Genomic DNA, 11,625 nt, shown 5'->3' with positions numbered 1-11,625 from the left:
TATATATAAAAGAGGCCAAAAAGAGAAAGGCCAAATAAAAAAATAAGAGAAAAAGAGAGAAGGGACAATGCTACTATCCTTTTTACCACATTTGTTCTTCAAAATAGCACCATGATCTTCATGATAGAGAGTCTCCTATGTTGTCACTTTCATATACCAATGGAAATTTTTTCATTATAGAACTTGGCTTGTATATTCCAATGATGGGCTTCCTCAAATGCCCTAGGTCTTTGTGAGCAAACGAGTTGGATGCACACCCACTTAGTTTCTTTTTTGAGCTTTCATACATTTATAGCTGTAGTGCATCCGTTGCATGGCAATCCCTACTCACTACATTGATATCTATTAATGGGCATCTCCATAGCCCGTTGATACGCCTAGTTGATGTGAGACTATCTTCTCCTTTTTAACCACCATTCTATTCCACATATAGTGCTATGTCCATGGCTCACGCTCATGTATTGCGTGAAAGTTGAAAAAGTTTGAGATTACTAAAGTATGAAACAATTGCTTGGCTTGTCATCGGGGTTGTGCATGATTAAATACTTTGTGTGATGAAGATAGAGCAACGCCAGACTATATGATTTTGTAGGGATAACTTTCTTTAGCCATGTTATTTTGAGAAGACATGATTCCTTTGATTAGTATGCTTGAAGTATTACTATTTCTTATGTCAATATGAACTTTTATTTTGAATCATTTGGATCTGAACATTCATGCCACAATAAAGAAAATTACATTGAGAATTATGCTAGGTAGAATTCCACATCAAAAATTCTTTTTTCATCATTTACGTACTCGAGGACGAGCAGGAATTAAGCTTGGGGATCCTTGATACGTCTCCAACGTATCTATAATTTTTGATTGTTCCATGCTATTATATTACCCGTTTTGGATGTTTATGGGATTTACTTTACACTTTTATATCATTTTTGAGACTAACCTACTAACCGGAGGCCCGGCCCGAAGTGCTGTTTTTTTGCCTATTTCAGTGTTTCGAAGCAAAGGAATATCGAACGGAGTCCAAACGGAATGAAACCTTCGGGAGAGATCTTTTTGGAACAAACGTGATCCAGGGAAGTTGGAGTGGACGTCAAGCAACAGAGGAGGCGGCCACGAGGATGCCCGGCGCGCCACCTACAGATGGGCGTGCCCCCACCCTCGGGGGCCCCTCGAGCGTCCACCGACCTACTTCTTCCTCCTATATATACCTACGTACCCTGAAACCTTCGAGGAGTACCACGAAAAACTATTTCCACCGCCGTAACCTTCTGTATCCGCGAGATCTCATCTTGGAGCCTTCGCCGGCGCTCCACCGGAGGCGGAATCGACCACGGAGGGCCTCTACATCATCTCCAAGGCCCTTCCGATGAGTTGTGAGTAGTTTACCACAAACCTTCGGGTCCATAGTTATTAGCTAGATGACTTCTTCTCTCTCTTTGAATCTCAATAAAAAGTTCTCCTCGATCTTCTTGGAGATCTATTCGATGTAACTCTTTTTGCAGTGTGTTTGTCGAGATCCGATGAATTGTGGATTAATGATCAAGTTTATCTATGAGAAATATTTGAATCTCCTCTGAATCCTTTTTTGTGTGATTAAGTTATCTTTGCAAGTGTCTTTGAATTATCAGTTTGGTTTGGCCTACTAGATTGATCTTTCTTGCAATGGGAGAAGTGCTTAGCTTTGGGTTCAATCTTGCGGTGTCCTTTCCCAGTGACAGCAGGGGAAGCAAGGCACGCATTGTATTGTTGCCATCAAGGATAAAAAAATGGGGTTTATATCATATTGCATGAGTTTATCCCTCTACATCATGTCATCTTTCTTAATGTGTTACTCTGTTCTTATGAACTTAATACTCTAGATGCATGCTGGATAGCGGTGGATGTGTGGAGTAATAGTAGTAGATGCAGGTAGGAGTCGGTCTACTTATCACGGACGTGATGCCTATATACATGATCATGCCTAGATAATCTCATAATTATTCGCTTTTCTATCAATTGCTCGACAGTAATTTGTTCTATCTTGAGAGAAGCCACTAGTGAAACCTATGGCCCCCGGGTCTATATTTTATCATATAAGTTTTCCATCTACTTTTCTTTGCATCTTTACTTTTCCAATCTATATCATAAAAATACCAAAAATATTTTCCAATCTATTAGATCTCAGTTTCACAAGTGGCCTTGAAGGGATTGATAACCCCTTTATTGCACTGGTTGCGAGGTTCTTGTTTGTTTGTGTAGGTGCGTGGGACTTTTGAGGAGCCTCCTACTAGATTGATACCTTGGTTCTCCAAAACTAAGGGAAATACTTACGCTAGTTTGCTGCATCACCCTTTCCTCTTCAAGGAAAACCAACGCAAGCTCCATACGTAGCAGTTATTGACCGGAGACGTGTCTCGGTCATGTCTACGTAGTTCTCAAACCTGTAGGGTCCTCACGCTTAACATTCGGTGACGATCGGTATTATGAGTTTATGTGTTTTGATGTACCGAAGGTTTTTCGGAGTCCGGGATATGATCACGGACATGACGAGGAGTCTCGAAATGGTCGAGACATAAATATTGATATATTGAATGACTATATTCGGACACCGGATGAGTTCCGGGGGTCACCGAATATTTATCGTAGTACCGGGAGGTTATCGGAACCCCCAGGGGATCTAATGGGCCAACATGGGCCTTGTGGGAGAGAGAGGAGAGGGCCTAGGGCTGGCGCCCCCCCCTTGGGAGTCCGAATTGGACAAGGAGGGGGGAGGGGTGGGGGGCGACGCCCCTTCTGTTCTCCCTCTCTCCTTCTCCTTCCTTCCCCCTCTCCTACTCCCGGTGGGAGTAAGACTCCCCCCTTGGCGCGCCCTCCTCCTTGGCCGGTCGCCTCCCCCCTAGCTCCTTTATATACGGGGGCAGGGGGGCACCCCAAGACACACAAGTTGATCATTGATCTTTAGTGGTGTGCGGTGCCCCCCTCCACCATAATCCACCTCGGTTATATCGTTGCGGTGCTTACGTGAAGCCCTTCATCGGTAGCTTCATCAACACCGTCATCACGCCGTCGTGCTGACGGAACTCTCCCTTGAAGCTCTACTGGATCGTGAGTTCGTGGGACGTCACCGAGCTGAATGTGTGCAGATCGCGGAGGTGTCATACGTTCGGTACTAGGATCGGTCGATCGTGAAGACGTACGACTACATCAACCGCGTTGTCATAATGCTTCCGCTTATGGTCTACGAGGGTACATGGACGACACTCTCCCCTCTCGTTGCTATGCGTCACCATGATCTTGTGTGTGCGAAGGATTTTTTTTGAAATTACTACGTTCCCCAACAGTGGCATCCGAGCCAGGTTTATGCATAGATGTTATATGCACGAGTAGAACACAAGTGAGTTGTGGGCGATACTAGTCATACTGCTTACCAGCATGTCATACTTTGATTCAGCGGTATTGCTGGATGAAGCAGCCCGGACCGACATTACACGTATGCTTACGCGAGGCTGGTTCTACCGACGTGCTTTGCACACAGGTGGCTGGCGGGTGTCAGTTTCTCCAACATTAGTTGAATCGAGTGTGGCTACGCCCGATCCTTGTTGAAGGTTAAAACAACACCAACTTGACGAAATATCATTGTGGTTTTGATGCGTAGGTAAGAACGGTTCTTGCTTAGCCCGTAGCAGCCACGTAAAACTTGCAACAACAAAGTAGAGGACGTCTAACTTGTTTTTGCAGGGCATGTTGTGATGTGATATGGTCAAGACATGATGCTATATTTTATTATATGAGATGATCATGTTTTTTAACAGAGTTATCGGCAACTGGCAGGAGCCATATGGTTCTCGCTTTATTGTATGAAATGCAATCGCCATGTAATTGCTTTACTTTATCACTAAGCGGTAGTGATAGTGGTAGAAGCAATAGTTGGCGAGACGACAACGATGCTACGATGGAGATCAAGGTGTCGCGCCGGTGACAATGGTGATCATGACGGTGCTTTGGAGATGGAGATCAAAGGCACAAGATGATGATAGCCATATCATATCACTTATAATGATTTCATGTGATGTTTATCTTTTATGCATCTTATTTTTCTTTGATTAACGGTAGCATTATAAGATGATCCATCACTAAATTTCAAGGTATAAGTGTTCTCCCTGGGTATGCACCGGTGCCAAAGTTTGTCGTGCTGAGACACCATGTGATGATCGGGTGTGATAAGTTGTACGTTCACATAAAACGGGTGCAAGCCAGTTTGCACACGTAGAAATACTCGGGTTAAACTTGACGAGCCTAGCATATGCAGATATGGCCTCGGAACACTGAGACCGAAAGGTCGAGCGTGAATCATATAGTAGATATGATCAACATAGTGATGTTCACCATTGAAAACTACTCCATTTCATGTGATGATCGGAACTGGTTTAGTTGATTTGGATCACGTGATTACTTAGATGATTAGAGGGATGCCTGTCTAAGTGGGAGTACTTAAGTGATTTTATTAATTGAACTTTCATTTATCATGAACTTAGTACCTGATAGTTTATTGCTTGTCTATGTTGTTATAGATAGACAAGAGCTTCTGATGAACTATAATATGCAAGGGATGGAAAAGACAATTCCCGAGCCCTTCGCGATGCTAAAGGCTGCAGAGGTAGAAATCAAGAAGGAGCATCAAGTGTTGATGGTCAACAAGACCACCAGTTTCAAGAAAAAGGGTAAAGGGAAGAAGAAGGGGAACTTCAAGAAGAACGTCAAACAAGTTGCTGCTCAGGAGAAGAAACCAAAGTCAGGACCTAAGCCTAAGACTGAGTGATTCTACTGCAAAGGGACTGGCCACTAGAATCGGAACTGCCCCAAGTATTTGGCGGATAAGAAGGATGGCAAGGTGAACAAAGATATATGTGATATACATGTTATTGATGTGTACCTTACTAAAGCTCGCAGTAGCACCTGGGTATTTGATACTGGTTCTGTTGCTAATATTTGCAACTCGAAACAGGGACTACGAATTAAGCGAAGATTGGCTAAGGATGAGGTGACGATGCGCGTGGGAAATGGTTCCAAAGTCGATGTGATCGCGGTCGGCACGCTACCTCTACATCTACCTTCGGGATTAGTTTTAGACCCGAATAATTGTTATTTGGTGCCAGCGTTAAGCATGAACATTATATCTGGATCTTGTTTGATGTGAGACGGTTATTCATTTAAATCTGAGAATAATGGTTGTTCTATTTATATGAGTAATATCTTTTATGGTCATGTACCCTTGAAGAGTGGTCTATTTTTGTCGAATCTCGATTGTAGTGATACACATATTCATAACGTTGAAGCCAAAAGATGCAGAGTTGATAATGATAGTGCAACTTATTTGTGGCACTGCCGTTTAGGTCATACTGGTGTAAAGCGCATGAAGAAACTCCATACTGATGGACTTTTGGAATCACTTTATTATGAATCACTTGGTACTTGTGAACCATGCCTCATGGGCAAGATGACTAAAACACCGTTCTCCGAAAAAATGGAGCGAGCAACAGATTTGTTGGAAATCATACATACTGTTGTATGCGGTCTGATGAATATTGAGGCTCGCGTCGGGTATCGTTATTTTCTCACCTTCACAGATGATTTAAGGAGATATGGGTATATCTACCTAATGAAACATAAGTCTGAAACATTTGAAAAGTTCAAAGAATTCCAGAGTGAAGTGGAAAATCATCATAATAAGAAAATGAAGTTTCTATGATCTAATCATGGAGGAGAATATTTGAGATACGAGTTTGGTCTTCATTTGAAACAATGCGTAATAGTTTCGCAACTCATGCCACCCGGAACACCACAACGTAATGGTGTGTCCAAACGTCGTAACCACACTTTATTAGATATGGTGCGATCTATGATGTCTCTTACTGATTTACCGCTATCGTTTTGGGGTTATGCTTTGTAGGCGGCTGCATTCACGTTAAATAGGGCACCATCTAAATCCGTTGAGACGACGCCTTATGAACTATGTGTCGGTGTCAAAACCGGCGGATCTCGGGTAGGGGGTCCCGAACTGTGCGTCTAGGCGGATGGTAACAGGAGACGAGGGACACGATGTTTTTACCCAGGTTCGGTCCCTCTTGATGGAGGTAAAACCCTACGTCCTGCTTGATTAATATTGATGATGTGGGTTACAAGAGTAGATCTACCACGAGATCAAGGAGGCTAAACCCTAGAAGCTAGCCTATGGTATGATTGTTGTTCGTCCTATGGACTAAAGCCATCTGGTTTATATAGACACTGGAGAGGGCTAGGGTTACACAAAGTCGGTTACAATGGTAGGAGATCTACATATCCGTATCGCCAAGCTTGCCTTCCACGCCAAGGAAAGTCCCATCCGGACACGGGACGAAGTCTTCAATCTTGTATCTTCATAGTCTTGGAGTCCGGCCGATGATGATAGTCCGGCTATCCGGACACCCCCTAGTCCGGGACTCCCATTTAGCCCCTGAACCAGGCTTCAATGACGACGAGTCCGGCGCGCATATTGTCTTCGGCATTGCAAGGCGGGTTCCTCCTCCGAATAATTTATAGAAGATTGTGAACACCAGGATAGTGTCCGGCTCTGCAAAAATAATTTCCACATACCACCGTAGAGAGAATAATATTTACACAAGTTCAATCTGCTGATGTATTTGATGGCGTGACGTCACATCACAACCAAGCCTTTACGTAAATTGTTTTGATTGTACCACCTCAGCACGTTTAGCGAAGCGGTTTCCTTGGCACGTCTTGTCGAAGCAGAGATCATGTTCCCCTTATTCCTTGACTCCCATAAATACGGACGTGGGTAACCCAACCGCGCCTGTTGCCACGCCCCCTCCATCGAAGGCGGGTTCCAAATGGTCACGGGGACGGCTCTCGGTATTCTTCCTCTTTATAATGAGACCAAGGCCGGTTCTTTTTCTTCAATCTTCAATCGAATTCGCCCCTCGCCCCCGAGTTCCAGGACCCAGGGCTCCAGATTTAGGCACCTTCGACCTTCGACAATGTCCGGCTCCAACCTACGGGGCCGGTGGATGCCCTCCTCCGTCATGGAAGAAGACGTGTTGAAGCTGAGAGACGTCAGGTACTTGACCTACGAGATTTCGCATAGGTTGCCTGCCCAAGGGCAGGTTATTCCTACTCCCGAGCCCGGCGAGAGCGTTGTGTTCGTGTCTCACCTCCGCCGGGGTTTAGGCTTCCCGATGGACCCCTTCGTGAGGGGGCTCATGTTTTACTATGGGCTGGAATTCCATGACCTGGCGCCGGAGTCCATCCTCCACATCTCATCGTTTATTGTCGTTTGCGAAGCCTTTCTCCGCACCACCCCTCACTTCGGCTTGTGGCTCAAAACCTTCAACGTGGAGCCGAAGATGATCGAGGGGCGTCAGGCAGAGTGCGGCGGGGCGATTATAAGCAAGAGGGCCGATGCTCCATGGCCCGAGGGCTCTTTTCAGGAGGAGCTCGGCTTGTGGCAACAGGAGTGGTTCTACATCACCGCTCCCAGGGGCAGCAGGCAGAAGCCGCCGCCCATCTTCCGCTCGGGCCCTCCACAACGGCTGACGTCATGGGTCAACAGGGGGCATGACTGGGGGCCGTCGAAAGACATACCCATGTTGCAGGACCGGATTCGAGGTCTCCAAGAAAGGGAGATTAATCTGGTCGTAGTGGTACAGGTTATGCTGATCCGGCGCCTACTGCCCTGCAAATGTCGCCCCCTCCACCTGTGGGAATTCAATCCGGAGGGGCCACGAGCTCTTCAACAATTCATGGGTTTGACACCCGCGGAGATGTATAAACTATTCTTCGGATTGCAAGAGATGCATCCGGGCTTGACCGAGGATGCTGGCCTAAGATGCAATCGCCCGGATACTCAAGTAAGTAGCCCTGTGTCCGGACATATCATCCATTTGTTTATCATGGGTTTGCCTTTTATCCAGCTATCCCTTGGACAGGAGTGGATAGCGCAAGCAAAACTGATACGGTGTCCGGCCCCCTCCCTGAGACCACGCAGGATCCCGTGTTAATCAAAATGTTGGAGGTCGCACCTTCGGAGGAGGGCGAAGGGGGGCATAGGGAAACTACCACCTCCGTCAAGAAGGCTTTCAGTAAGGGAGGAATCGAGAGTTCCTCCTTCTAGGGGGAGAAGAGGATCGCTTCCGAAGACCCGGAGGCCAAGGCCCCAAAGCGGGGAAAGAAATCTGTTCCGGAAGGTCCGGTGCCGGGAAGGAACCCGGCCGAACTGTCTCCTCAAAGGAATCAGCCCTCTAGCGAGCCGTAAGTAAAAAAAGGGGGATTTTATAATAGTGAACGTCCCTGCTTAATTTCTAAGGGTAACCGAAGTTTTCACCTTGTAGTTCGGATCTTAGCCCGTCTCAGCACAACTCATCTTCGGGAGACCTTCGTTCAGAGATGATAGAGAGTGAAACGCCTCCATCTGCCGCCCCATCGTGCGGGGCGGACGACCCTGAGGTGTCGTCGCGGAGGGTCTCCCCGAGTCCGGCGGGGCCAGAGAGTTCGGCACCCATTAGAGTACAGCCGGTGGAGCTGCAGGATTTGCTTAAGAGGTCGTCTATCTCGGAAGATCACCGTATATTAATGAGTATGGTGATTGAAAGGATCTCGTCCACCGAGAGCGGGTTGTATGAGGCCATCGGAAGCTTGCTGACAGGTTTTGAGGTACGCAAAAAATGACATACCTTTTGACAGTTTTGCACATGAAGTGCGCCCTGTATAGATAGTAGCCCCTGAGACTTGGTATGCTGTCGAAAGCGACAGTGTGCCGAGGATCATAATCTCAGTTATAGAATGTCACCTTTCCTATGCAGGTGGCGGATCGTTTGGTGGCTAGCCGGACTGATGGATTAGCCGAGCTGAAGAGGCAACTCGACGTTGCGGATGCGGACATCTCGCTGGTTAATAAACGACTTGATGAGTCACAAGGTATGTGGTTGATCCACGGTCGCACAGTAAGGGAGCTGATGCCCCTTCCTTACAATTTGTATGCTGGATGCAGATGGTGCTGCTGCTGTGGAAGACCTTCGAGCAGAACTTGCTCGGGTCAAGGAGCAAGCCAGAAAAAGCGAGGCGGCTGCCTCGAAGGCAGCGGAAGAGCTAGAAGCCGAGAAGGCTGCTCACTGCCGAAGCAGGGAGGAGATGGCAGAAATGGCTGCAAAATTAAAAGTTGCTACCGACTGCCAGGAAGTTCTTGGAAGAGAACGCCAAGCGGAGCAAGAGGACCTGAAGAAGGCCGACGCCGAAGCCAAGGATGCCCATAGTTCGATGCGGGCTATGAAGGAGGAACTGCGTCAGGTAGGGGACATTGTGGCTGGAAAGCCCTTTATGCTGCGTAGGAAGTTCATAGATCCGAAGTATGCTCAGCTGGGCCGACTGTACGGTGCGGAGGATCCTTATCTGGACTTGGCAGCGAGTGCGGCGGAAGCAGTCATGCACTTCCGAAGTCAGAAGGATCACAAAATGGAAGAGCTTTTCTGGTCTCAATTCCATAGTCCGGAGCGTCCACTTCCATTGAGTGATCGGCTGGTTGAGTGGGCTGAGCTGAATAGACTGTCCGGACTTGCCATGACGGATGTGGTCACTCATCTGTGGCCGGGAAGGCCCAAGCTGAAGAGTTATTTTGGCTTGTTGCAGCAATTCCTTGGGGCGGTGCCGCGTATTGGGGCGATGAAGCGGTCGGCGTGTATAGAAGGTGCACGGATGGCTCTCGCCCGTGGTAAAACATACTAGGCGAAGATGGATGCCACCGCTGTTGCGTCCCGGGGTTCAGACAAAAGCCGATTCCCCACCAAGCACTATTTTGAGGAAGTCCTGCAGGGCGCTCGGTTAATAGAGTCGCAATGCTCGAAAAATGTTATGTTTGAATGACAATTATGATTTCTGATATGATGTTTATAATGCAATAGCTTTTTATACTTGTCTGCTCAAGTATTGAACTATCTCCTGTGCGGCCGTATATATATGTTATAATCTGAAAGATGGCAGTCTTTGGCTTCAGCCCCCATGCACATGGTGCGGGGTGTTTGCAAAAAGAAAAGCGCTTTTTCACACTTAATCCAACGTCTTGGTCCTTTTAAGGAGGTGATAGCGTATCAAACTAGGCAACCGGACTATAATGCTTTATCACTTTCACTTAGCCATAGGAGCTCGAATGTGGGGCTACTATATAGCCCCTGGCGGCACCGCTCTTCTCCGAACACGGAGGCGCGTATGTGCCTGACCGGGAAGCGGTCCTTCGTCAAAGCGGAGGAATTCTAAACATTCCAATGGTCGATCAAGTGGTTCACCAGTCTCTCGCTATATCATGACAGTCAGTTTTCGGCTTTCTCTACTGAGGTGCTCGCCCGGCCAAACCGGGGCACAACGCAGTAGTTCTCCTGGTGCCGCGTTAGCCGATGATACGGAACGTAAGGCAGCAAAACACAGGAGCCGGGCAAACCCAACATTTGACCAAAGCCATGATTCGAAGCTGATGCATATAAGGCCTAACTCGAGACGCCGAACACTCCCTGAGGTGTTCGGTCTTTATGATACCGGGCAGAATAATGCCCTAAGCCCGTACTGTCCTGGTACAGGTAGGAACTTCTGACGCGGCCGATGCCAAAACGCCAGCCTCCTCCTCGGCTATGGTAGGAAACCGGGGGATGTGTATCATCAAGAGACAGTAAGAAAGGTTTACACAGGGTCTTAATCTAAAAAGAATCCTTGCAACGGGTCCCTGCTGCACATCTGCGCCTGTGTCTCCGTTGTGCTGTATCCTGGACGGGTGTAGCACATGCTTCATCTGTAAAAGAGAAGGACTTAGTTTCTAAAAAATATCGTGCCAAAAGTTTGTATTAAAAGTGTAATTTGGAAGATGAACAAAGTTGAGCTTTATTCGCTCTCATCATTTAGACGCGATATGCGGCTGGGAAGCCCCTTGTTTATTTACGCCGGACTCGCCTAACCGTGTCCGGGGTCGGAATGACCTGTGTTTAGGGGCCTTGACCTGCAAGGTCGGATTAGCTGTCGAGGCAGCCCCACGCTCTCCGTGGTCGAGGAACACTCGGAGTTACTCTTTAAAGAGATTATGCCGCGTTGACCGGGCATTGTAAGTATAAAGGGCGTGTAATGTGGTATTGCGTTAAAGCAGGCGTAAGCTTTGCGTCCCCGGAGTGCTCGAGGGCCACTGTAAAATGGGGCGCTATGGAGAGTGAGCTTTTTCGCGACGGGGGTTGTCGGATGAACCGAACACAACCTCTGGTAGTGCAGAGCCCGTATAATTGGCTTAAAGGCCTGGCGCCACTCCTGTGAAGGAAATGCTGTTTATGGTGAATTTTGGTAGGGTCTATCCCTATTCTGCGGACGGTGTCCTGGTATGTCACGTGCCGCGCTGTCTTCTCGTGTTATCACATGAAGTGAGTTCACTATCTTGACTTCTAATGGGAAAGTCTTCTGTTGTCCGGAGTGCTGCTTTTGGGGTTCGTCAATTTCGCTTGGTGTGTCGAGCCCCTTGTGTTTGGCGCTAAGTCGGCCGGACTGCTTGAAGACCCAACAATTTCTGTGGGTATGGTTTGCAGGCTTTCCGGTGGTACCATGTATTTGACATAGCCTGTCCAG

Source organism: Triticum dicoccoides, chromosome 3B (assembly GCF_002162155.2).
Source record: "Triticum dicoccoides isolate Atlit2015 ecotype Zavitan chromosome 3B, WEW_v2.0, whole genome shotgun sequence".
NCBI lineage: Eukaryota > Viridiplantae > Streptophyta > Magnoliopsida > Poales > Poaceae > Triticum > Triticum dicoccoides.
Note: the sequence above shows the minus strand (reverse complement) of the source record.